Source organism: Bos indicus, chromosome 2 (genome assembly GCF_029378745.1).
Source record: "Bos indicus isolate NIAB-ARS_2022 breed Sahiwal x Tharparkar chromosome 2, NIAB-ARS_B.indTharparkar_mat_pri_1.0, whole genome shotgun sequence".
NCBI classification, from domain to species: domain Eukaryota; kingdom Metazoa; phylum Chordata; class Mammalia; order Artiodactyla; family Bovidae; genus Bos; species Bos indicus.
This window is the reverse complement of record NC_091761.1, coordinates 18,585,753-18,612,235: the sequence shown is the minus strand read 5'-3', so window position 1 is coordinate 18,612,235 and position 26,483 is coordinate 18,585,753. Positions and strand designations below refer to the sequence as shown.

General features: G+C 41.0%; 1 protein-coding gene across 17 annotated transcripts in view; it reads left to right on the top strand.

The window, feature by feature from the left end:
• The window catches only part of OSBPL6 (oxysterol binding protein like 6), a 216,125-nt gene that overhangs the window by 53,136 nt on the left and 136,506 nt on the right, over positions 1 to 26,483 (top strand). For 10 of the 17 annotated variants that reach the window (XM_070798878.1, XM_070798921.1, XM_070798917.1 and 7 more), the window contains exons 2-3: positions 8,861 to 8,943; positions 20,142 to 20,187. The exons of 2 other annotated variants lie outside the window; for them this stretch is intronic. The gene's annotated coding sequence lies outside the window, so the exon portion shown is untranslated. Of the gene's footprint in view, positions 1 to 645; positions 1,115 to 8,860; positions 8,944 to 20,141; positions 20,188 to 26,483 lie in introns of those variants that run through there. 5 more of the 17 variants (XM_070798885.1, XM_070798868.1, XM_070798889.1 and 2 more) reach the window with 3 other exon arrangements.

Genomic DNA, 26,483 nt, shown 5'->3' with positions numbered 1-26,483 from the left:
GCTCTGTCATTCTGCTTTGCTTTTCATTTCCATTGTCATCAAGTTTCCCTTGTAGCCTGCTCACCACTCCTTATCTCCATTTTATCACTATTCAGTCGGTCATGAATCAGGCTTCTGACACCACCCGTTACTGAAAATACTCTTAGAGGACCACACTGCTCTTCTGGCAGCCAAATCCAGTGAATGGCCTTTGCTCAGTTACTTAGTTTTTTGCAGCTTTGACACTGTAGCCTCATCTTTAATTGTATCCATGGACAGAGGAGCCTGGAGGGCTGCAGTCCATGGGGTCGCTGAGGGTCGGACACGACTGAGCAACTTCACTTTCACTTTTCACTTTCATGCACTGGAGAAGGAAACGGCAACCCACTCCAGTGTTCGTGCCTGGAGAATCTCAGGGACGGGGGAGCCTGGTGGGGCTGCCGTCTATGGGGTCGCACAGAGTCGGACACGACTGAAGCGACTTAGCAGCAGCAGCAGCATTTGAAAAGACCCTGATGTTGGGACGGATTGGGGGCGGGAGGAGAAGGGGACGACAGAGGATGAGATGGTTGGGTGGCATCACTGACTCAATGGACATGGGTTTGGGTGAACTCTGGGAGTTGGTGATGCCTGGGGTGCTGAGGTTCATGGGGTCGCAAAGAGTCGGACACGACTAAGCAACTGAACTGAACTGAACTGTGTATTCTTTTGGGTCTACTCCTGTCTCCCTGTTTCCTTTCAATCTCCTTTCTCCGATACTTTCTAAATTCGGGGACTGTTGACCATGTAATCCTCAGCTGTGTTCTTTTTCACAGTTCTTATCCCTTCTCATGTCTCTTCGGGTCACTGCTGCATGGATGACTTCTAAATATAGATTCCATCTCAGCTGAACTCTAGGCTTATGTGTCCTTTTGCCTTTTGGCGATCTCTGCTTGATCTTCTACATGACGCATGAAACACAGTATGTTTTAAAACATACTATATGTGTATTTGACAACAAACTCCTGGGACTTCCCTGGCAGTCCAGTGGTTAGGACACTGCACTTCAGCTGCAGGGGGCATGGGTTTGATTCCTGGTTGAGGAACTAAAATCCTGCATGCCACATGGTGTGACCAAAACATAGGAAGAAAATATGTAAGTAAAACTTCTTCCCCTTCCTTCTTTCACTGATTCCTGTTAATGGGCCCATAGTCCTTTATTTCAGTGGTTCCCAAATGTTTTTGTTTGCACACTGCAACAGTATATAGTTTTGTGCATGTTATTTCCAAAATATGATACTTGTTAATAAATATTATATGTGTATGATAATATTCGTATAAAACTTAGGAAATAGAAATTTTACAAAGATTATGGAAGATGAAATTAATATTTAAAATTTTAATAGTAAAATTTTTGTTCTCTCTAAAAATTACTAATAATTTAATATGCTTCATTTTTTAAAATCCAGATTTAATACCTTGTTATATAGAAATTTGAGTACCGTTTATTTTGATTGTTGATTTTAGTGTTTTAGTTGAAAAAGATATCCTACAAATACATGTGAATTCAAATAGAAGAAGTATATTTTAGCTATTCTTGTGCTTAGTCACTCAGTCATGTCCAACTCTTTGTGGCCCCACGAACAGTAGCCCATCTTGCCTGGGATTCTCCAGGCAAGAACGCTAGAGTGGGTTGCCATTTCCTTCTATATTTATGAACTCATAATTCTTGAATAGAATGATGGTTGTCAGGGACTGGGGAGGAAGGCACAGGAATTATTATTTAAAAGAGTACAGAGTTTCAGTTTTGCAGCATAAAAAGAGCCTGGAGGTGGATGATTGCACAACAGTGTCAATGTCCTGAATGCCCCTGCTGTGTACACTTAAAAAGGTAAATTTTATGTTTTTATGTTTTTACAACTAAAAACAATAATTTGCCGTAAAAAGGAACACGTTTGAGTCAGTTCTAATGAGGTGGATGAACCTAGAACCTATTATACAGAGTGAAGTGAGTCAGAAAGAGAATGATCAGTACTGTGTTCTAACACATATATACGGAATCTAGAAAAATGGAACTGAAGAATTTACTTACAGGGCAACAGTGGAGAAACAGACATAGAGAACAGACTTATGGACATGGGGAGAGGGGAGGAGAGGGTGAGATGTATGAAAAGAGTAACATGGAAACTTACATTACCAAATGTAATGTAACTTGCTGTATGGCTCAGGAAACTCACACAGGGGCTCTGTATCAACCTCAAGGGGTGGGGTGGGGAGGGAGATGGGAGGGAGTTTCAAAGGGAGGAGATGTATATATACTTATGGCTGATTCACACTGAGGTTTGACAGAAAACAGCAAAATTCTGTAAAGCAATTATCCTTCAATAAAAAATAAATAAATTTCTTAAAGAAAATACTTAACTGAGAACCAATCATATAATAAGCACATAATAAAAGTTATTGTTATTTCTGTACCACTGTCCTTGGTAATCATTTCCACAGGCCCATTCATACTTCTCAAACAGTGTCCTAATTTTGATTCAGTAATTGATCACCCTACCCATTGGTTCAATAATTGATCACATAGTTCCTTATACATACTAGGCACTTAGAAAACAATTATTGAATAAATGATGTGACAGCAATGGATTACAGTTGCTTCTTACTTTTTTCTTTTTACTTTAGGGACCTAATTCTATGACCATGGGCATGGCTTGTGATTAAATATTTAATCCATTTTGATTTGATACTTTAAATGTACTAGTGACATTCTGCATGGATACATACTCATGGCAGAAGTTTATATTTAAGGCAATTAAGCGCATAAAGCACAGATAGGCTTTTTACTCCAGAAATTGTTACTTCATACTGTTTATTGGTCATTTTAAGTTTTATTTTGTGCCTTTAAAAAACATGTCTGATAAAATTGTGCCAAATTAACATGATTGCCTTGGATAAGAGTAGCTTTCAGATGATTTTAAAATATATCTTATGAAAGAGTGATTGAGAAGCTATCTTTTAAAGTAGGTTAGATATGGAAAATGTGCGTTCCCTATAAGAAAAGGGAACGCTTAAGTCTTAATCTTCCGCAGCTAAGACTCCCCGTTTTACTTGCCTGCGTAACAGCATTTGACTCTTCTAATCTCATTTGACAAAGTACCTGCCTGTTCTTTCTTTCCTGAGCAGCTGTCTAGCTCAGCAGCCGCGTTCCAGTAAAATGTAATCTCACTTCCCACATCACTCCTGGCTTCACTGTCTGCTCTCCTCTCTCCTCCCTTTCGCCGGGAATCAGCGGATGTGGATGACGTCATTTTTTCCTTCGTCCGTCTGGCTGGTGTTAAATGTCGCCCTGCCCGAAGTCAAGAGTGACGAGCCTGCTTCTTTAGCGGTTTTTGCTCCTATTTCAATCGGTGGAAGTTTTGAATGAACAAAAAATTTGAATCATGGAAATTTAGTTAAAAGCAAACAAAGATCAACCCAGGGGTCAGAGTTGAATGAATTAGAAGTTCCTGTAACCTGAGACCATAAACCAGTGGCTCATGGAAACAGTGATTGGTACCATCTTGTGAGGTTTTTCAAAATGCTACTAGTTGGCCACAATGGAAGTAGGATGTTAATGCCATAAGTTTTTATCAAAGAGATGTTACATGAGCTCACTTAATCATCTAAGCCCTGTCTTAAACATTAAAAAAAAAAAAACCTATCATTTTAAGGTTTTTCTATACTTACAGCTGAGAAACAATATATACAATATATAGACACATAAAGCCTTCAAAAATGTACTTGCATTTTCAGATATAAAATTTATTTATAAATAAATAATAAATAATATTATATATTTTAGAACTATATAAATATACATATGGGGCTTCCCAGGTAGTACTAGTAGTAAAGAACCTGCCTCCCAGGGCAGGTAGACATAAGAGACCCTGGTTCACTCCCTGGGTCGGGAAGATCCCTTGCAGAAGGACATGGCAGCCCACTCCAGTATTCTTGCCTAGAGAATCCCATGGACAGAGGAGCCTGGTGGGCTTTGGTCCATGGGGTCACAAGGAGTAGAACATGACTGAAGTGACTTAGCACCCTTGTAATGCTATATAAGTATATAATTTATAAGCTATATAAAATTGATAACATAAAAATTTATAAAATCTACTACCCCGTGTAGCTGGTACATTTCAAAGACTTCTTCGATTTCTCAGGATATAAATTGCTCTACTGGAAAATGAGCATTGTTCACAGTTCTTAGAGAGGACCTATGTATCCATCTCCTTGGTTTGCTCCTTGGCAGGGAATGGACTGTGTCTGGAAGTGAGTGTGTGTACGTGTGCATGTGTGTGTATTAGTCGCTCAGTTGTATCCAGCTCTTCATGACCCCATGGACTGTAACCCACCAGGCTCCTTTGTCCATGGGATTCTCCAGGCAAGAATATTGGAATGGGTTGCCATTTCCTTCTCCAGGAAGTGAGTGAAAGGGTGGGAATGACTCCTTCAAAGGAGACTGGACAACCTTTACCTGATGTAGCTACTAACCTAGATCTTAAGAATGAAATGCCACATGTGTTACACTTCTGTTTCATATTATCCCAGCATTTACTTAACATTTCTGCCTGGAGATACCACAGATATCTTTAACTTTTTAACAGTTTGGTCAAAACCAGCCTTACTCTTTGGCTAAGCCTGTGCCTCTGTCCTCGTGTGAGATAGCTCCCCATTCAGTTAGTTGCTCCAGTCAGAAACCAGGGATCTTGTTTGCTGCTTCAATCGCTCACTGCTCTCCTGCACCCTTATTGAGCAATCCTATCCATTCATCTCCGAAATATATCCCAAGCTCATCTTCTTCTCCCATTTCCATTACCATAGCTTCCCCATTTCTTATCCTTCTCCATCCATTCTTTTAAAAATACAAGTCCCATTCTGTCTGTACCCTGTTTGAAGCCTTTCACTGCCTTCTGTTGCACTAGGAAGTGAAAACGACAAAGCAAAATGCAGATCCTTTGTTTGGCTCTGAATATTTGGTTCCTACCTAGGAGCGTCACTTCATTTCACTCCCTCCTGTCCTGGCATACTCTGCTCAAGCTCCACTGGTCTCTTTTCGGGTCTGTAGTATGCCCAGCTCTTTCTTGCCTCAGAACCTTTGCACATGCTGTTCTTTTAGCTAGAGTTTCCCCTCCCACTTTGACCTTCAGTTTTTAGCTTAAATTGCTAATTCCTCCAAGAAGCCATCTTCTCCTCTCGAGTTGAATTCAGTCCCTGTTACTTATTTCTCATAGTACCATATCTTTTCCTTCTAGTATTTAATGTTTATAATCATATGCTTAGCTGTTTAATTTTTTAATCTCTCTCCCCCATCAGACCATAAGTCCATGAGAAAAAGGTCTATTTGGTGTATCACCATATCCCTGATCCCTAACATTGTCTGGCATGTAATAGAGGCTTAATATATTGCATAAGTGGCCAAGTGAATGTCTTCAATAAAAAGAGGATAATAATAACCTCACATTGCTAACATTTCCCCCTTAGAGTTAGAGGTAGAAAGTTGATGGCTCTCTTGAATTAAAGGCATTCAGTAGCTGGTGCTACTGCTTCTGTATGCTCTTAGAGTTTCATGTGATTATGAATATCCTGCTATTTCTATTCAAAGAGAGACTACCACTTATGCTTATTTCATGGTTCCTGACACTTGGTTAACAATTTAATTTTAAATCACTACTGAGATTTGCCTCGAATGGAAAAAATAATTTTATCCAGGTTGTTTAAAATGTATGAGCCTTACTGTACTGCGTAGAACAGCAAAAATAATTTGCTGCTTTGGTTGTGAAATAAAAATTTATTTCTCTGCATGTGTATTTCTTCCCCCTACCTAGTGTAAGTAACAGATCCAGTATTATCTCCATAATAAGATTTTGATTGAATGGTAGGTAAGGCTCTAGCCTAAGCCATATTAAAACGTACTTTTCCAGAGTATGCTTCGTTTCAGGGCTAAAGGGGATGCAAATGGGAAGTGACATGATGGATTTGACTGCAGCAACTTCTTACTTGGTGATTTGGCAGAACTAGAGCGTGTCTTCCACTCCCTGTGGGTTTCTGCCACTTGAGGGGCTGTGTGGAGGAGTGCCTGTCTCCTTGATCAGCTGGGAGGTAGTGGTTGAATTTTCTCTAGATGTCTTTTCTAGATCTATTGGCTGAGTATGCTTGGAATATGATTGCTTACTGTTTTCTTCTTAATTAAAAAAAAATCGTTGTAACATATGGAAGGCTTTTCATAATTGCACTTCTGCTAATTTGAAAATGCTGTTACAAAGCACTTTCTGTTGTTTGCTAGGAGTCTTACTAAAAACTCAGGCTGGGAACTGAGTTTAGGGATGGTGGTGTCCCTGTGTAGCCCTGCGGGACGTGGAAAACAACGCAGTCTCACACTGTCGTGAGGAGCAGGCTAGTGTTAGTCCAAGTCAGTGCGTGGTGACCTGGGTACAAAATACTCTGTTAAACCCTGTGTGGAATGCACAGAGGTTGAACTAATCCTCCTTTAGTGAGAAACAAGTATACATGGAATAATAAAAGCCAACGATTTATCCCTGGGGCTGTTCTGTCTTTTAAGGTACATCTGCATACATGCCGCGTTTTGGGGCCTTGAAGCGATCCTATGAAGTAGGTGGGGAGTGTGTGTGACTCATAGGGTTCTGCCTAGTTTACTGATGGCAAAACTGAGCTTCAGATGATTTACGACATGTTCGTGGGTATATAGGTGGTAAGTGGCAGGACCAGCACACAAAGCCGTGTCTTAGGCTCTAAGCTCCCAGCCTAAAATTCCATAGAACAGGCCTATAGGAGTTCAAAGAAGGGGAACATGTTCATATGCCCGGGCACCCTGCACAGACCCCGTCCTCCTTGCTCTCACAGGTTTGGAAGAGACCTCAAAGCCTCCGTCTAGACCCTGACCCCTTCCTCTCTTGCTCTACCAGTTCTGTCCTCTTTTGGTGTTTCTATAGTTCTGACCAGAAGGGGGTGACAGGATGAGATGGTTGCGTGGCATCACTGACTCAATGGACGTGAGTTTAGGCAAGCTCCGGGAGATGGTGAAGGATAGGGAAACCTGGCGTGCTGCAGTCCATGGGGTCGCAAAGAGTCAGACACGACCGAGCGACTGAACAACAGTAATGGTTCTGCCCTTTCCACTGGTTCTCTCCTGTCTGTCTTCTCCAAGTTTTTCTCTTGATCCAGCTTCCCCTTCCTGTCACCATCCTCTGCCTCCCTTCTTCCCCCAACTGCGAGAGCATGTCCTAAATCTCCTGTGTGAATGCCATTCACCCTTCAGCCTGAAAGTTCCTTATCAGTAAGATCTCCAGCGGTGTCTGTGTTCTCGTCCTGGCCCTTCCTCTCTTTGGTCTGCATGGAGACTGCCTCAGTGGGCCAGCCGCCGTTTTCTGAGGGTCTCCTCTTGCGGTTTGAACTCAGGGCACCTGCTGCAGCTCTGTCTTCCAGTGCTCTTCCTCTCCTCTACCCCTTAAGTATTGACACTGAAGGTCTGGGTATCAAGTTGTCCTCTGAGGCATAAGAACCGAGTTATCCACGGCCATCTCTTCACGTCCAGCGGCTGCCCCTATCAACCAAAAGATGACCATCTCTAGCGTCTCCAGTTCCTGTGCTCTCCTGGGGTTCCGATCTCCACATATCATACCACACGATGCCCAGAATGGAGCAGAAATTCTTTCCATCTATTATGGAATCCTTCCCTCGTTTCCCCAAAATAGAAGCCTTGGTGGCATCTTTATATGGGTTTATCGGGAAACCCTGATACTCTTTTCTTAGAATTATTTATTATGGCCTCGTAATTAGCCTCCCCTTTCAGTCTCGCCCCACTCCAGACAGTCTTCCATTCTGCTTCTAGAGTTACTTTCCTCTCAATTTAGTCTGATTATATCACTCTCCTGATGAAAGGTCCCTGACTCCTATTTGTCTTCCCTACAGGGCAGGAGCCAGTTCCTTTCAAGTGTCTAGCAACTGGGCCTTGAATGCAGTAGACACTCAAAAATATTTGTTGAGTGAATAATTTGGTTCCAATCTCGTCTGTCGGTTTTCTCTCTCTGTAACTTGTCCCTGTGCTGTTGTGTATCCAACTTCTCACCATTTCCCAAACGTCTCCACTTCTTGACTATTTCCTGCTTTTGTTGGCTTTATTCTTCTGTCCCACTTATTACATTTCAACTCAATCAAACCTGTTTTCTCTTGGGCATCTTGTAAGTTATTTTTCTGTTCTGAAGAAAGCATCCTTTGTCTTTTTCTTTTATTGTCTTTGTTGATTTCAATCAACTCTCATTGCATCTCTTCCTTTTCTGTTCTTTGTCTACTTCTGTTGTTAATTTTTGTATTTTTGATTCTAAGTGTTTTTAATTCTCCAAGTGCTTGTGTGAGAATATTTAATTCAGTTTGGAATGTTGTGTTATGGTTTTCTTCTGTTTCATGAGTTTTGGTGGGGAGAATTTTCAGCAGCTGTTTGATTTTGTGCTGATATTTTTCTGTTCCTGGGCATTTCATGAATGTTTCCTGGTTCAGGAGCGCTCGTTTCTGTCAGAGGTGCAGTTTCTTTAAGGGTTGATGGTGGTGCTGGTGGATGGAGAGGATCTGGGGTGTGCAGTATCCTCAATTTCTCCTTCTAAGATCCTTCACCATCCTGGCACCACTCCTTGCTTTACTTCTTTCTCTTCTAGAAGCACTAATTTTCTGGGTCCTGGGTCTTTCTCACCTTTAAGCCCTTTCTTGACATGTAGCAAGTGCTGAGAACTACCAGCTTTCAGGCCTGAGTGTGGTGTGTGGGCTGTTAGTGCAGGACTGTCCTTCCCTTTCTGGGGGGTGATTCTGCTTGAACTTCATCTCCGTGTCCCTTTTCTCCTGTTCACAGGGCTTCCCTGCTCTTCACACGCCCTGGATTGTAGCAGCAGCAGGAGCTGAGTTGGAAGTTGGTGTTTATTTCTCCACTCACAGGTAGTTTGAAGCTTGTGGTATTCCCTGTTCCTAATAATGCTGAATGGTTTGGATCTTATGATGATATTTGCCCTCTTATTGATTCTGTGGTCTTTCGAGAAGGATGTTAGCGTGATCTGAGTCCATGCAGCTGTTATTGTCCTCCAAACCTGAAGGTTCCTGCTAGGAAAGTTTTATTCTCCTCACCTTTAATTTAGGTAAGAAAACTAAGAAAAGCGAAATTACTTAGCCGAGGTTGCATGGATACCATGTACTGGAAGAAAAGGAGACCTGGCTCTTTTGCTTCTATCAGAAAGCATTTAATCCCCTGTTGCGAAGCCTATTTATGTAATTTTTCTTGATACATTTTGAGTGCTATAGGGAAGTGAAAGTCCTCTAAAAATGTTTAACGTTTCTTTAAAATAAATTTCAGGTTTGGTTGTGGGTGTGATGGTATGTAAATATGTACAAACTGGAAGTTTGTGTGACTTTCTCTTTTTACAATGAAACGAATCTTTTTCTATGATTTTCTCTCAGTGTGTGTTGTTAAAGATCAACAAAGAATATCGTCCGATTCATGACCCTGATGTCAGTTGTTTTATGGTTAGAAAAGAACAGCATGGTTCTATTTCATGAAAGAAGGCTCAGGAAGTACTGCTGTCTGTCCCTGCAACAGTGTCTGGTTCCTTTTCCTGCAAGGAGGAGAATGGAGATGTTTGTGTCTTCAGTCCCAGTGTTTCTCCTGAGCTTTGGTTTGGGGATTTGAAGACAAAGAGTGTCAGGTATTTTTAAGGAAGAGTAAAAATTATCTGGCTTGTTTCATGTTCTTCCTATACAAGTAGCATCTACTCATGCTATATCTGAAAAATAAAAAAGTACAAAGAAAGAAAAAAATCACCTAAAATCTTACTATCCAGAATTAACTTTACTTTTCTGGTATTGTTTGCCCTGCTGGTTTTTTTTTTTTTTTTCTATTATGTATTTTTTTAAAAACACAACATTGTGCATGCTAGTTTGTAGCCTACTTTTTTGAGGTACCAATAAAATGTGAACATTTTCCCAATAAATCATCTATGACCTGATGTTTACTAGCTGTACATGTATTTTCTTACATAGATGTGCCACACTTTACCTAATCGGTGTGCTATTGTTGATTTAGGTTGTTTTAGGTCTTTTTTGATCTTTATAGCATTATAGTGAATGTTTTGGCAAATATATCTTTGTATATATTTCTGATATATAAGGAGTTACTGATTCTCCTGTAAGATTGACTGTCGTTTTTCGGTTTGAAGAAATAGGTAAATGTACAGAACCTTTTTATGTCTATTGCCTTTCCTTCAACTTTTCAACCTTTGTTTTGTGTTTGAGTTTAGGGAACTCCCTACAGGCTCATTCCTTGACTCTGTTTTTCTTCCTCTGGACTCACTTTTGCATCAAATACTTCTGTTTTCTACAACTTCAGGTGCCATCTTTATGCTGTTGATACCCAGATGCTGACCTGTTAGCAAATTTATAAGTAAATCTTCAAATGCTATTATGAAGTCTCGAACTAGATGCCTGATTCATAATCTCACAGCAGCATACCCAAGCCCTGAACATGCAGGATCCTTTCCACTATCTCCCACCAGGAGAGTTGTGAGCTGTAGAGCCCCGCTATCTACCTGCCTATTGGACATTTTACTAAGGTTGCCGATAAGACATTTCAAGCGCAGAATAATAACCATAGCTGCTAATCTTTTACTGAGATTATTGTTTGCCATGCTAAGTGTTTCACTTTATATGCATCAGTTTTTTTATCGCAACCGTCATGAAGTTGGTACATAATTCCCGTTTTACAGATGATGAACAAAGAAGCACAGAAGCTTACAGAGAAGCCAGTAAATCTTACTGTGCTCTTTACAGATATGCTGTGTGGTTTACAAAGTGGAATTCTTGACGCTTCACCCTACAGTATCTTCCAAAAGTATTTCTTATCTTGGTAAATGGTGCGCTACCTACCAAGGAGCTCATGCTAGCAAATCAAGAGACATCCTTTGTACCTCTTTGTCCCTCATTTGTCAGTATATCCCCTGTTGATCATGCCTTCCAGATATACCTTGATTAATGCCTCTGTTCTGCACACTATTGCACGCCTCCCCGCCACCCCTTCCCAAAGCAGACCTCCATCGTCTCCTGGGCCTCTGCTCCTACCCCTCAGGACCAGTCCTCACACATGGATGGTCTCTTCCTCCCCTGTTCATGGCCTCCCATTGTACTTAGAATGAGTAGAAGTCACTGCTCTGATTTAGAAGGGGTTGCTCCTCTTCCCAGCCTCACTCTCACCTCTCTTGACTGAGCCAGACCTTCTCGTCCTTAGGGCTTCTGCACCTGCTCGTCCTTCTGCCGGAAATACTCCTCAGCTCTCTTCTTCACCTGAGCAACTCCTGCTCCTCCTCCTAGTTTCGTTTAAATGTTCTTCAGTGGAGCCAAAGCCTTCTCAGATCCCTTGATAAAAATGATGAGTCCCCCTTATATTCTCACACTCCCGCTCCTCACCCTCACAATGCTGAACACAGTTTATACCCTCATAGTCTTAGACTCGCTTATAATATAATTTTAGACTCTGAGGGATTATCTATCTGCTATCTTCCTCCTGGTGCCACTCCACCTATCAATGCCCTGAGAAGACTGGGCTGTTTTTGTTCCCTTTTGAACCTGAGTACAAATCCTGGCAAATAGGAGACATTCTTCAAATATTTGAATAAAAAAAGAAGCATATTGGAGCTTCCCTGGTGGCTCAGGTGGTAACGAGTCTGCCTGCAGTGCAGGAGACCCAGGGTTTGACCCCTGGGTCGGGAAGGTCCCCTGGAGAATTCCATGGACAGAGGAGCCTGGTGGGCTATAGTCCATGGGGTCTCAAAGGGTTGGCCATGACTGAGCGACTAACACTTCACTTCAAGCATATTGAGCTCTGGCCACCCCTGAAGTGAGATGAGCTGGGTGTCTCTCCCTCCAGGGGTGTGGGTGTGTATTTGTTCCTCTTGTTTGTCCAGGGGGAGCCCAGGGACTTAAGGCCCAGGACATACATTTAGACCAACAAGGGGAAGGGAGGGGTGGCCTCAGGGAGTGAAAGACGGTCCATAATGGAGGAGGCGGAACTGAAGGAGGGCGAAAGAGCCTCAGCTCTGCTTCCATCCCAGTGGGAGAGCCCCTTTTGATCCCCACAGGGGTTGAAGGATTGAATTAGACCCAGTTTTTAAAGTTTTTATTTGGTAAGTCATCTACTCTGTCAATACCGTAAAGCCAAACTTAGCAACAGTTACTATGGTTTTTTTTTCTTCTTCTTCTTCTTCCTGCTTCTCTCAACTAGAGGAATATCTGTGTTTAATTTTCTGTGGCATAAAATTTCAGTAACCGTGAGTGTGTCATGTCTGCTTACAAGGGCTTTCTGTGGGAGCAGAAAGAAGATTGCAAGGGGCCCTTCATGGTTGATAACTGCGGAGGAGGTGGCATTCAGTGAAGCCCTCTCAAAAACCATAGTATGTCCTCTGGCCATCAAGTCTGTCCTTCAGAGCATCTGTGTGGAGATCTTTTAAGGCTCCCAGTAGTCTCGGTTTTGAAGATAGTTGTTCTTTCTGATCACACACTCTTCCTGCCTAAAGCAGTGAAACCACAGAACTATGTTGATTTAGATTCTAAATCTCTGTAACAGTGACAGTACCCTCAGAGGCGCCAGCGCCAAATGGAGACAATTTCTGTATTCCTATTTGACTGCATTTCCCTCATCAGACTACAGATACTGGTGGCAGCAGCCGTCCTACACGTGTGCTTATCACTGTGTAATTTCGTCTCCTGAAATGCTGGACTCTGAGCAGGAAGAAATGTGTTTTCTCATACTTCTGTGCCTGTGTGTTTATCCTTTGGATCCTTAAGAATATCTGAGACTGAGGAGTGGTGTTCCATTGAAACTACAGTTAACTGTATGAGCTACTACACCAAAAACGTTCCCTGGGCACTTGAGAGGTTGCAAAGGCTGAGTTCTTGATTATGCTGGAAATAACTCCTGCATTGGAAAGCTACCATCCATTTTTAGAAAATTGTTGCCCAAAAGATGTAGAGCCTGGAATACTGTCACTTCATTTCTCTTTTTTAAATGTGGGATTAATGTTAGTCATTTACAACTGGATTGGCAAAGTTTACGGAAGAGGCAGATAGTATATATTAAGGATTTCGTGAGCCATGCAGTCTGTTGCCAACCACTCTGCTGTCGTCGTGTGAAAGCAGCCATAGGTACTACACAGACACATGGGCATGGCCGTAGGTCAATAAAACTTTCATTGCAAAATAAGCAGAGGGCAAGATTTGACCCATGGACCATAGTCTGCTGCTATAATTAGCATAATTGCCCAAATCAAAGAGAAGGAAATGGCAACCCACTCCAGTATTCTTGCCTGGAGAATCTTGTGGACAGAGGATCCTGGTGGGCTGCTGTCCATGGGGTTGCATGGAGTTGGACACGACTGAAGCGACTTAGCATGCATGCATGCATTGGAGAGGGAAATGGCAACCCACTCCAGTATTCTTGCCTGGAGAATCCCAGAGACAGAGGAGCCTGGTGGGCTGCTGTCTATGGGGTCGCACAGAGTCGGACACGACTGAAACGACTTAGCAGCAGCAGCAGCCCAAATCAAAACAGTTAAAGCAGGAGAAATAATTTGAGTGAAACAAAAAATAAGAGCTTTTTTGCTCTCATATGATCAGTGCCTAAACTCAGACTTTCGGGAGGAGCTCAAGGGTCTTTGTTAAACAACTATGACCAAGTTAGATGCCATCAGTATCATAGATACCAACATTGGTTACTTGATCAAGGCCATTTGAGTAAAACTAAATTTGTATGTACAGAGATCCTTAATTCCTACTTACTCCTTATGATTAATGCTAATACTATAGACTGCCTTTCAGATCAGATCAGATCAGATCAGTCGCTCAGTTGTGTCCGACTCTTTGCGACCCCATGAATTGCAGCACGCCAGGCCTCCCTGTCCATCACCAACTCCCAGAGTTCACTGAGACTCACGTCCGTCGAGTCAGTGATGCCATCCAGCCATCTCATCCTCTGCCTTTAGTCAGCATGAATTAGATGCCTGCTATTTGTTCCTTCCTGACTTGAAGAGTTCATGGCATATCTCTATCTTAGAATAATTTGGGATCTTTACTAAAATAATATGAGTTTTTGGTAAGCAGTACATCCTGTGTGATTACCATGTGTGATCATGGCCCCTGATGTGATCAGTATGAGGGAGCACTATTTTCTCTGTAACCCCTGAGCATTTCTGATGTGGACTGTGGACAGAATCTGTAGAAGGTAGCAAATATTAGAGAACAATGAAATCACTGTATAAGAGGAGACATTACCACTGGTGAGCTGTGCAAAAATAGATTTCAGAAATTCTTTTGAAAAAGTAGAAATGGATGACAAATTGAGTTGGTTAGTGATTTGCTTTTGTAAAGAAACTTCTTCCAGAAGACATGAGAATCTCAGACATTGATAACTAAATTTGATAAGGGTAAAGGTTTGTTAATAATTCAGTGGTTTACAGGAATTTTAAATCTGGTCCAAACCTTTCCATTTCACAGTTGGGGAAATTGAGGCTATCTGAGTAATATCACCATACTCATTTTCTTATTTTCTGTATTGTCTACATGCTATATATTCTGAAGAGATAAATTCTGAGTTAGCAAATCAAAAGTGGATATAGCAGTGTTATGTTTTTTATGTGCATTTTTATTTCATCCATCATTGTAGTGGAGGTGGGCCTGACAGTTGCCATTATTTAGCAAATAGAAATATAGGACTCTGAGTTAAATTTGAACTTCAGACAAGCAAGGGATCATTTTTTAATATAAAAGTAGAGTATTATTACTCAGTGCTCTGTGGTGACCTAAACAGGAAGGAAATCCAAAAAAGAGGGCATATATATATATATCCCTATATATATATATAAATCCAAAAAAGAGAGGATATATATATATATCCATATATATATACATATATATAGGGCTTCCCTGATGGCTCAGGTGGTAAAGTGTCTGCCTGCAATGCGGGAGACCTGGGTTCGATCCCTGGCTTGGGAAGATCCCCTGGAGAAGGAAATAGCAACCCACTTCAGTACTCTTGTCTGGAAAATCCCGTGGACGGAGGAGCCTGGTAGGCTACAGACCATGGGGTCACAAAGAGTCGGACACGACTGAGCGACTTCACACACACACACACACACACACATGTATTTTTTTTTATTCACTGTGCTGTACAATAGAAACTGACTTAACAATGTAAAGTGACCATAAGCCAGTGAAAATTAATTTTAAAAAGGTGTAATATTAGGATATCCATGGTGGCACAGTGTATAAGAATCTGCCTGCCAACGCAGGGGACATGGGTTCAATCCCTAGTCAAAGAAGATTCCATATGCTGCAGAGCAGCTAAGCCTGTGGACCAAAACCAAGGCCCCCACACTCTAGGGCCCTCCAGCCACATCTGCTGAGCCTGTGTGCCACAACTACTGAAGCCCGAGTGCCTAGAGTTCATGCTCCACAACAAGATAAGCCTCTATAATGAGAAGCCCGCACACCGCAGTGAAGAGTAGCCCCCACTCGCCGCAACTAGAGAAAGCCCTTCCAAACAACGAAGACCCAGTGAAGCCAAAAAAAAAAAAAAAAGAACACAGTCTTTTTTCTTTTAAAGTGTAATATTAAATGCAGTATTTGAGATACACTAAATGATTAATTGTTTCAAATTTAACTAGATGTCCTATATTTTATTTGGCAACTCTGAGAGCACACAAGATGAAAATTGAGAAAGGCTAGCTGTGATAGCTACCAGAATTGGCCAGTTTGCGAATCCTAGCACCGACCTCCGGAGAAGGCAATGGCACCCCACTCCAGTACTCTTGCCTGGAAAATCCCATGGATGGAGGAGCCTGGTAGGCTGCAGTCCATGGGGTCGCTTAGAGTCAGACACGACTGAGCGACTTCACTTTCATTTTTCACTTTCATGCATTGGAGAAGGAAATGGCAACCCACTCCAGTGTTCTTGCCTGGAGAATCCCAGGGACAGGGGAGCCTGGTGGGAGGCCGTCTATGGGGTCGCACAGAGTTGGACACTACTGAAGTGACTTAGCAGCAGCAGCACAGCACCGACCTCGGGAGCTTATTAAAAGATTCTAGTTTCCAGGCCCATACCAGAGTCTGAATAAGTAGGACTGGGATGTGGTTCAAGTATTAATACTGCTAACAGTGTCCCCAGGTGATTTTGCAGAGCTTTGGGGGCTGCCATTTTGTACTGTTCACTCACTGGTGTTCTCTGGAACGTAAGTCTTCAGGGAGGTAGCTCTGTCTATGGTCTTGACACCGTTACCCTCCACTGGCTGAAACTCTGTAAGGGCTTTGCTCCATTTACTGGGTGGTTGCTACTGTGGAGGTTGTCTTGAGGCTTACTTACCAAATTACTCAGGCCCTCACCTTCATTTCCTTCATTCACAGTGTGATATCAGGGCCTGGGTTTAGGGGAAAAGTGGGGACAGATTTGATAAAACGAACTCATTTGGAGAAGGGAGATAACAGAGGAAAGGGTCGGCCTAAAATCCTGTAGAGCTTCCTTTCAAACACCCTGTTCTCACTAAATTCCTCTGTTTTCCCACTTGTCAGTGTTTCCTTCTAAATGATAGAACTTCAGTTAAAAATGACATCTGTGGAAGTCATCTGGCCTAAAATCCTTGGAATGAATCCATTCAAGTTTTGGAGTTCACATCATCCTGTGGTTTGACCTTGATGTCTGTGATTCCTCTGCTACAGGAGGCGGCAATCAGGATCTGGGATAAACAGTTGAGAAGTGAAGCTCCTTGATTCAGTGGGCCACACGGCCAGTTACATAGTTCTGTGGACCTTGGAAACCTTTTCTCTTTGGCAGAAAAGCTGTACAGCCCTGTGATGTTTTAGAGGAAAAAAAAAAAGTAAAATGCCGGTGTTTAGAGAAAGCAGCATAGCCTCTTAGGGGAAAGATCCCTCTCACGGATAGGAGGTGTCAAACTGTAAGAGGAAATATGAACTTAGAACCTAACTCTAACTAGGATGTGAAGGTTTTGCTAACAGGGTGATAGCCTGAGTGAGGGTTTTAGCCTCAAGCTTTGCTTTTTCTTGAATTGACCAGTTCTTTAACTGAGATATTGTGTAATGTTCTTTACCTTAACAAAGGAATAAGAAACGGACAGTTTCAGTCATGCTTTTGTTAAGTAAGTTCATAAGCAGCAGTTCAGATGGTCTTCCTTGGGCCATCCTAAAACTCAGAGGTTGGCAGGGTTGACTGGCACTTTTTAGGGATGTCAGGGACAAAATGGCCATGGCATTTGAGGCCATCTGAGGAGTGCACTGGGTCATTCATGCAGAACCAAAGGCCACAGGAAGAGCTGAACCAAAAGGAACATGTTCCCCTAACCCAGATCTTAAAAGACATGGGCACACTACAAGTGGGCACTTGGTATGCACAGCTATCATTTGAAGATAAGATTAATGCAAAAGAATTTATCCAAGTGATTTATTAAAGTATATTTTGAACAAGAATGTGCTTATTTAAAACATTGCTTTGACATGCTTATTTAATTTGAAACTTGGCCCCATGACAGCACACCACGCTAGCCTGTTGTTCTTTCAGGGTACATCTGACTTTTGGAGATTAGGCTGGGATGTTAGAATAGAACCACGCCTGGAAAGCACACACAGTCTCTCTCTCCCCTGTCCTCTTTCTTTGAGTTGTATTTTGTGATAGTTGTAAGGTTAGCCTAATAGGTTTAAATAAATAAATAAAATAAACGGAGCCCAGATGTCCACTGAGCTTCCTTGAGTTGAGCCTTAAGATTGGAGAGCCAGATGTTTAGCTTACAAAGTATAATCAATTTGCCTTAAGAATTTAATGTTTCTTATCTCTAATGTTGTGACTTTTATATGAACATTGTTTTGGATGGCCAAGCTTCAGTGGATTTTGTAAGAACAGATTCTCAATTTTGATCATGTGAATTATCACCATCATTTAAAATCCTAAACCATCTTCCTTCTGTCGTCTGGTTTTAGGCATCTTCTTTCAGCCATCAAGTTGATATGTACACAAGACACTCAGACTTTTCCTAAAGGCCTAAATTTTTGCATTATTATGCAAAATAAGTCATATAGTATATTCTGTGACCAAATATGATAACATTTGTGTTATCCATATATAACATAAATAATATTTATGTTATCCATATTTTATACTTAACCAGCTTTATTATGGTTTTTTTCAGGTAAGAATTAATGAAAAATGAGTGGATATACCTCGTGTTACTACTGAAAGAAATATATTAATGATCTCTTCAGACATTCCAGGATGGAATGTACTCTATTAGTAATTACAAATCTTCATTATTATTGATTTTATATATTTGTATATCACTTGCAGTTTAGAAGTTTTATATCCATTGCCTTCCATGATACTTAGCAACATTCCAGGGTTGTTTTGAGTGAGGTGGGCACCACTCCTTATCTCCAGCTTATAGATTAATAAAATGAGGTTCAGAAAAAATCCAGAGACCCATAGCTACGAAGTAGTGGGAGGAGATGAAAGTTCTAGCTTTTTTTTTTTTTTTTAAAGACTTTTCTCTTGGAATGTTTCAAACATGTACAAAATAAACAGAATAGTATGGTGGATCCCCATGTACCCATCACCCAACCTCAACAATGATCAATATACTGCCATCTTATATCATCTATACCTTTACCAGCTCTTACCCCCACATGCTAGTGGTTTTCATAGTTTTTAAAGTAAGGTCTACATACACTGCTCTGCTAAGTCGCTTCAGTCGTGTCCGACTCTGTGCAACCCATAGACGGCAGCCCACCAGGCTCCCCCGTCCCTGGGATTCTCCAGGCAAGAATTCTGGAGTGGGTTGCCATTTCCTTCTCCAATGCATGAAAGTAAGAAGTGAAAGTGAGGTCGCTCAGTTGTGTCTGACTCTTCGCGACCCCATGGACTGCAGCCCACCAGGCTCCTCCATCCATGGGATTTTCCAGGCAAGAGTACTGGACTGGGGTGCCATTGCCTTCTCCAGTTTACCAACTTAGTCATTTGCTATTAAGGCATGCATCCTCACCCCTTAGGCCCTCAACCAATTTCTCCTAATGTATTTGCTTACATGTTCTTGGCACCCTCTTGCTCAAACTCCATTTGAGGTTGTGCTGATTTTTTAAGGTCAAGTACTGATAATTGTAAGATCCAGAAAGTCATTTACTTGTCTCATCATTTTTAATTAGATTACTTAATGGTTCAGTTTTGCTAATTAAGTAGAAGAGAAATGATCAAAATAGTGGTTCCATTACTATATGCAGATCTTGCTTTTCATTTCATTTAAAAGAATTCAGTGAAGATTCAAAAGTAGAATTAGATCCAAATGTGTTTTTCTTCTGTAGGGAATTTTCTTTGAATTCTTTAATTCGATTATCTCTATTTTAGGTTAGAAAAGAACAACACAGACCAAAAAAAAAAAAAAAAAAGGCAGAATGATTCGTTTAGCTTTTAAGGAGGAAATGTGTAAGAATTTATATAAAGAAATTTCATAAGTAGAACAGTGAACTCAAGGAAGAACTAATTTATAGGTGCCTCTGGCTCCTTTGACTGGCAGTGGTTTCTTTCTCAAAGAAAGCTTATACACTGATGTTGCTGAATGACTTGTAGTTTCTTAAAATGATTGGAAAGAAGAGAGCCTGAAAAGTAAAAATAACTTTGGCTTTATTCCCTCTGCTGTTTAAGTTTGAGTCAATACTGGATGACTTGTTTCCCCATATTAAACTTTTGAAGTAATCTTAGCAGCCATTGATGGTCATTGCTGAGATCCCATTCATTCATTAGGAGATGTACAATGGTAATCTAACATTTTTCTTCGGTTACTAGCTGGAATAAATTACTAGTTCCTGTAAAGAGAAACTGTTCTGTGTCAAGGTACAGCTTGTAATAGAAAAGCAGGATAAATGCTGACCCTTCCCCTTTATTTACCAGTTTCAAAATGAATTAGTTAGGTATCCTCCTCTAAAGGTGACCAATGCTTTTTTTTAAAGATCATAATGAACTTTGGAATTTAAATGCATTTGATGTATTTCAATCCATTTGCAGTAATTATTTCATTTGATGATCAAACTGTCTGATTTTTGTCTAGGGGAGCCTCCTCCAGTTGGCTTCTGAGCTGTATGTATATGATATACGTAAGTATCCATGCGTGTATGCATCAATATGTCATCTATTTTTCTATCTTTCTGTTTACTTATGATATGGTTCTACTAGTCTTTGATAGCAAGATGTTCCTATCTCATTGTATTTTTTGTTCCCAGACCTGAAATTAGCCATTTCTCCAAGGAGCTCTGGTTCCTTTTAATAGAAATTGTATTTCAGGACACAATATAAACAGTCATGGTGGTGATTGCTACTTGGTTTGTCATTATTTACAGATCTTTTCAGAGGATAAACTTAGAAATTTTTATCTTTACGTAAACTGCTTCATGAGTTTGTACCAATACTTCTAATTCACATTGAAGATTATGAAAAAATGATGATTGGTGGAAAATAATGGGGTGAATAAACAATGACTGTAAGATCATGTAAAAGGCACTAAGGAAATGATTAATGAAATTATGGAAAATAGAACTGCAAAGGGAACTTAAAATAGGCATGGTCTGTTTCTCTACCTACTCCTTTGCCTGTTCATAAAAGCTAAGTTTCAAGCTGTCTGAGTAGAGAAGAGGTTCAGGAAGGTGAAACTCAAATATTAGTCACTGGCTTTGGCAGGACAGAAATGACTGGAGGCCTCAATGTGAAGTGATTCGTGTGAACTAAAGAGATCAGAAAACAGATGGCAGCAGTTCAAACAGAAAATTTTGTATTGAGCAAATTTCAACTTTAGTTGACCCTCCTGCAACTGTTTTCTCAGTTTGAACTTTTTCTTGGAGAAAGGCTTTTATCTCTAGCAATGAGAAATTTGGTATGGGAAAGCAGGGCAAAGTTAGTTGCCAACAAGCCCCTCACACACATGGTGGTTCTGGATTTTCCTTTTTGGACAAAAGCGTGCTAGTTTATCATTTTTATCAGATTTCTCCTACTGATCTTAACTTTAATATTGTTTAATATTGTTGCTGCCGTTATTATTTAATGAGAGACAATGTGTAGGACGTTTTGATTAGTGTTTTGTATTTAATATTTAGTATAATATTTAATATTATACTGGGTGGAGGCAAGAAGCCTGGGCTCTAGCGTCCCCAGTTCAGTCTGGAAGGCATATGTATTCATGTACACAATCAGTATCTAAAACAAAACATTGCCTGTATGCAAGGTATCATAATAGAGATGCAAACTTGAGTCAGTTTATTTACTCCATAGGAGGATTCAAAAACTGCACATACGTGTTTAAAATGCCAGTCTTGAAAGTTTAGAATGCCAGTCTTGAAAGTATGTCTGTTTTCAAATTGAATATCTGCAGTAAATGAAATAAATATCCCCAGCTGTTTGAGCATTAAATTTTCTTTAATGCATGTTGCAAAAGAGAATTGTTTTTGATGGGAAAAAAATGCAAATGTTATCAGCTTTTAAGGTTAGTATCAAAATGTTAGCAAAACTCCATTTCAGTATTAGTATTCAGAATCTGTCTCCAAGGGGAGCATTTCATGAATCAAGGTACATAAATGAAGTGTCATTGTGTTTCGTTAAACTTAATATTCATTTTCAAAGGGGAAACGTTAACATTTTGAAGTAGACAGCAGTGAAATGCAGTGTTTTAAGGATGGGTTTCTTTTTAATGTTTCAACAAAAAATAGCTTAATAGCCTCCTCTCTAGGGCTATGGGATCCAATGGATTAAAGACGGAAGAGGTTGGCCTTCATTAAAATTAGAACTTCTAAGGGCTTCCCTTAGAAGGGAAAAAGCTAAGGGTGGCACAGTGGTAAAGAATCCGCCTGCCAATGCAGGAGATGTTGGTTCAGTCCCTGGGTCAGGAAGATCCCCTGGAGAAGGAAATGGCAACCCACTCCAATATTCTTGTCTGGGAAATCCCATGGACAGAGGAGCCTGGTGGGCTACAAAAGAGGAGCATGGGGTCACAAAAGAATTGGGACACGACTTAGGGAGTAGACAATAGCCACAGCTCTGTGGAAGACAATGCCAAGAGGATGAGCAGACAAATCACAGATTAGGAGAAAATATGTGCAAGATAAATTATTGTTACCCAAAATATGCAAAGAATTCTTTAAAAACTCAATAGTAAGAAAGCGAGCAACTTGATGAACAAAGGAGCCAAAGACCTTAACAGATACCTCCATCAAAGAAGATAAATATACTTCACATGGGTATGTCCTCAGGGGAATGCAAATTAAAACAATGAGATACCTGTTTACACCTACTAGAAGGGCCAAAATCCAAAACATTGATAACACCAAACATTGCTGAGAATGTAGAACAACAGAAACTCTAATTCATTGATGGTGGAAATGCAAAAATGGTTATCTGCCACTTTGGAGGACAGATTGGCAATTTCTTATAAAAGTAAACATACTCTTAACATACAATCCAGCAATCACACTCCTTAGTATTTACCCAAAGGACTTGAAAACATATGTTTACACAAAAGCCTGCATTGGTATGCTTATTGCAGCTTTGTTCATAATTGCCAACACTTGGAAGCAACCAAGCTGTCCTTCAGTAGGTGAATGGATAAATAAACTGGTCTATCCAGACCATGCAGTATCACTCAGCACTAAAAAAGAAATGAGCTATCAAGTCATGAAAAGACACAGAAGAATCTTAGATGCATATTGTTAAGCAAAAGAAGCCAATTTGAAAAGGCTACATAGCGTATGATTCTAACTATATGACATTCTGGAAAAAGCAAAATTATGAAGACAGTAAAAAGATCAATAGTTGTCAAGGTTTGGAAAATGAAGAGGGTTGAACAGGTAGACACAAAGGATTTTTAGAGTGATGAAAATACTCTGTAAGATACTATAATGAAAATAGATAACTTCTAGTCATTAGTTCGGAGAAGGCAATGGCACCCCACTCCAGTACTCTTGCCTGGAGAATCCCATGGATGGAGGACCCTGGTAGGCTGCAGTCCATGGGATCACGAAGAGTCAGACATGACTGAGCAAGTTCACTTTCACTTTCACTTTCATGCATTGGAGAAGGAAATGGCAACCCACTCCAGTGTTCTTGCCTGGAGAATCCCAGGGACAGGGGAGCCTGGTGGGCTGCCGTCTATGGGGTCGCACAGAGTCGGACATGACTGAAGTGACAGCAGCAGCAGCAGCAGCAGCAGTCATTAGATATATAGTATAGCTATGTTAGTATAGCTCAGGGGACTCTATTAAGTGCCCTGTGGTGACCTAAATGGGTGTGTGTGCACAGCTGTGTCCTATTCTTTGTGGCCCCATGGACTGGAGCCTGCCAGGCTCCTTTGTCCATGGAATTTTCCAGGCAAGAATACTGGAGTGGGTTGCTATTTCCTATTCCAGACCTACCTAAAGGGGAAGGAAATCCCAAAAAAAAAAAAAAGGAGATATATGTGTACTTATAGCTGATTCAAGGGGCTTCCTTGGTAGCTCAGCAGTAAAGAATCTGCCTATAATGCAGGAGACTAGGGTTTGATCCCTGCGTCTGGAAGATCCCCTGGAGAAGGAAATGGCATCCCACTCCAGTATTCTTGTCTGGGACATCCCGTGGACAGAGGAGCCTGTGGGCTACAGTCCATGGGGTTGCAAGAGTTGGACGTGACTTAGCAACCAACAATATAGCTGGTTCACTTTGCTGTACATTAAAAACTAACACAACGTTTTAAAGTGACTATACTCAAATAAAAATTAATTTTGCAAAAAGATACTATAATGGTGGATGAATGTCAAATGTTTGCCCAAACCTGTGGAATGAACAGCAATAAGAATGAATCGTAATTTAAACTATGGACTTCGGGTGATTTTGGAGTGTCAGTTCATCAGTTGTAGCAATGGTACCAGTTTGGAGGGGGTATGGATAATGAGGGAGGCTGTGCCTTTGTGGCTGTAGGGGCTAATACAGAAAATCTCTGTATTTTTCCCTCAGTTTTGTTGTGAACCTAAAATTGCTCAAAAAAAACTGTCTTGATTTTTTAAAGGTCTTAGAAAAAGTGGTACAAAGAAATTAGAATTCTTGGGTTTCTGCATCTCTCACTGTTTCTTGGGATTAATAAATTGGAAAAATATAAAATAGAAGTTAGATAGTCAAATACCACTGAGATTCGGAGTTGGAGAAAGGACCTCCACATCCCATATAACACTCAGCATAACCAACACCTGGAACTTAATTATGCCTTGTTTCATTAGTGGTTCAAGACTCAGTGTTTTATAGATATAGTTGCAGATTTATACTGGAAGTGGATACATTTTTTTACCCAGATTTGTTTCCTAACCTTTTCTTTTTTAAAAGCTGGACCGTATCTGTTCTGAAATGAGAGCTAGTTCTATAATGGGTTTCTCCAAATACCCAGGTGTTACTGTGATCCTGGACGAAAGGACACAGAGAGTAGTCTGTCAGAGTCGGAAGGAGCTTTGCTGTTATCCGGTTGCCTCACGTCTTCGGTTTATAAATAAAGAAACCAAGCTCAGTGATACTGCTCAGTGACTTGCAAAAGGTGGAGCACTTTGAAGTAGCAGAACTGTGACTAGGAACCCAGACATCCAGCTCCTCATCACTGTGTTTTCAGCTGTATTGGGATGCTTTCTCTTCCTGACTGAGGGACTCCCACATCTCGGTTAGAAAGCTTAAGGGCCTTGCAGAGATACTGAGATAGATATGTGTATGTATTCATCATTCAGAAGAGACAGAAAATTCTCAGTATCTTCTTAAATGATGATGATGAATGTAAACTTGGCTTCAGGATATTAGGAAGCCTCTGACGTTGTAGCTTTTACCTCTTTTGCTGGCCAGAGTCACACTAAGTCACGTTCAGAACTAAAAAGGGGGGCCTGTGATGTGGTAACGTGGTGTTCAGGGAGCTCTCCAGTGCAGCTGTGGCGCCTCCTTTCATTATGACTCACAGTGCGGCTGCGCGTGGGACATGGTTCTTGCATTTACCTAACTCATGGATGCCAGTTGCTTTCTTCAGTAATATCTTCCAGTATTATTGAGTTTTTGAAATTAACTAGGGAAAGTAAAATCTATAAACATGAAAGAAAGTAAATTAAGTCCTTGAAATTACATGATCGAAAGCATCTTTCTGTCATATAAATGTCTAAACTGATCATCACATCAACTCTGTGGATTTATAAGACATCATCTCCTTTTAAGACCTTGTAGCAATTCACAAATTTTGATGAATGAGTACTGACCATACTCCTCCTTGCATGTCTTGTGAATTCTGTAAGGATATTGGCAACAGTTTTGGCTCAGAGTAATAAGGGCACATTTCACAGGTAAACTTCTTCCATCGATTCCATGGGAAACAGGACTAATTATATGTAATTGTCAAACTGCGTGACTTTGAACTATATGGAATATGAGGATTCTTTAAACACACAGAATCTCATGCCTTTCTACATGGTAATAATTGTGTTTTAACGTATTCGATCTGCAGGCAGTACTTGCTCATAGGTGCATTTGCAAGCTCCACCTCCCCACCCCCCATCTTTATAATAGCATAATCTCCAAGGGGTTCCTGGGCCTTAGGTTGGAAACCACTGATGTAGACTTCCAGGGAGTGTGGAACTCAAAGAAGAGTGTTAACAGTGGGGCACAGTGGGGGTTTTTTTGTTTGTTTGTTTGTTTTTGGCTGTGCTGGATCTTCTTTGCAGCCCAGGCTTTTTCTCTAGTTGCAGCGAGCGGGGGCCAGTCTCCAGTTGGGGTGCATGGGCTTCTCATTGCAGTGGCTTCTCTTGTTGCAGAGCACAGGCTCTAGGGTGCTTGGGCTTCCGTAGTCGCGGCATGTGGGCTCAGGAGTTGTGGCTCCTGGGTTCTAGAGCACAGGCTCAGTAGCTGTGGTGCATGGGCTTAGTTGCTCTGTGACATGTGGGATCTTCCCAGATCAGAGATTGAACCCATGTTTCCTGCATTGGCAGGCGGGTTCTTTACCAGCAAGTCACCAGGGAAGCCCAGTATTTTTTTTTTTTTTTTTTTACTTTTTTAGGGTTTTGTGCTGATTATTTGATTCTTTTTAAAAAGTGTGTGTACATATGTTAAACAACTAAATACAGCTCCCAAATTTTACACAGTGTACTTTAGTTCATGCCATTTTCCACATCCAGGATTGAATAATTGTCCCACAGCTGTATTAGAGGTCACTGACTCTTTTCTGGTGATTTTGACTTAAAAAATGTAGGCCGGCTCTTGTAAGCATAGCACCATTTTAGTGGCAAGTATGAGCGAGATCAGCATGCTCTCCTCTACCGTTGACCTGAATCTGACATGACTGAAGCATGTATGCAGTAGATTGAATGTGTCCTCCTGAAACCCATATGTTGAAACCCTAACCTCAGGTGGGGTCTTT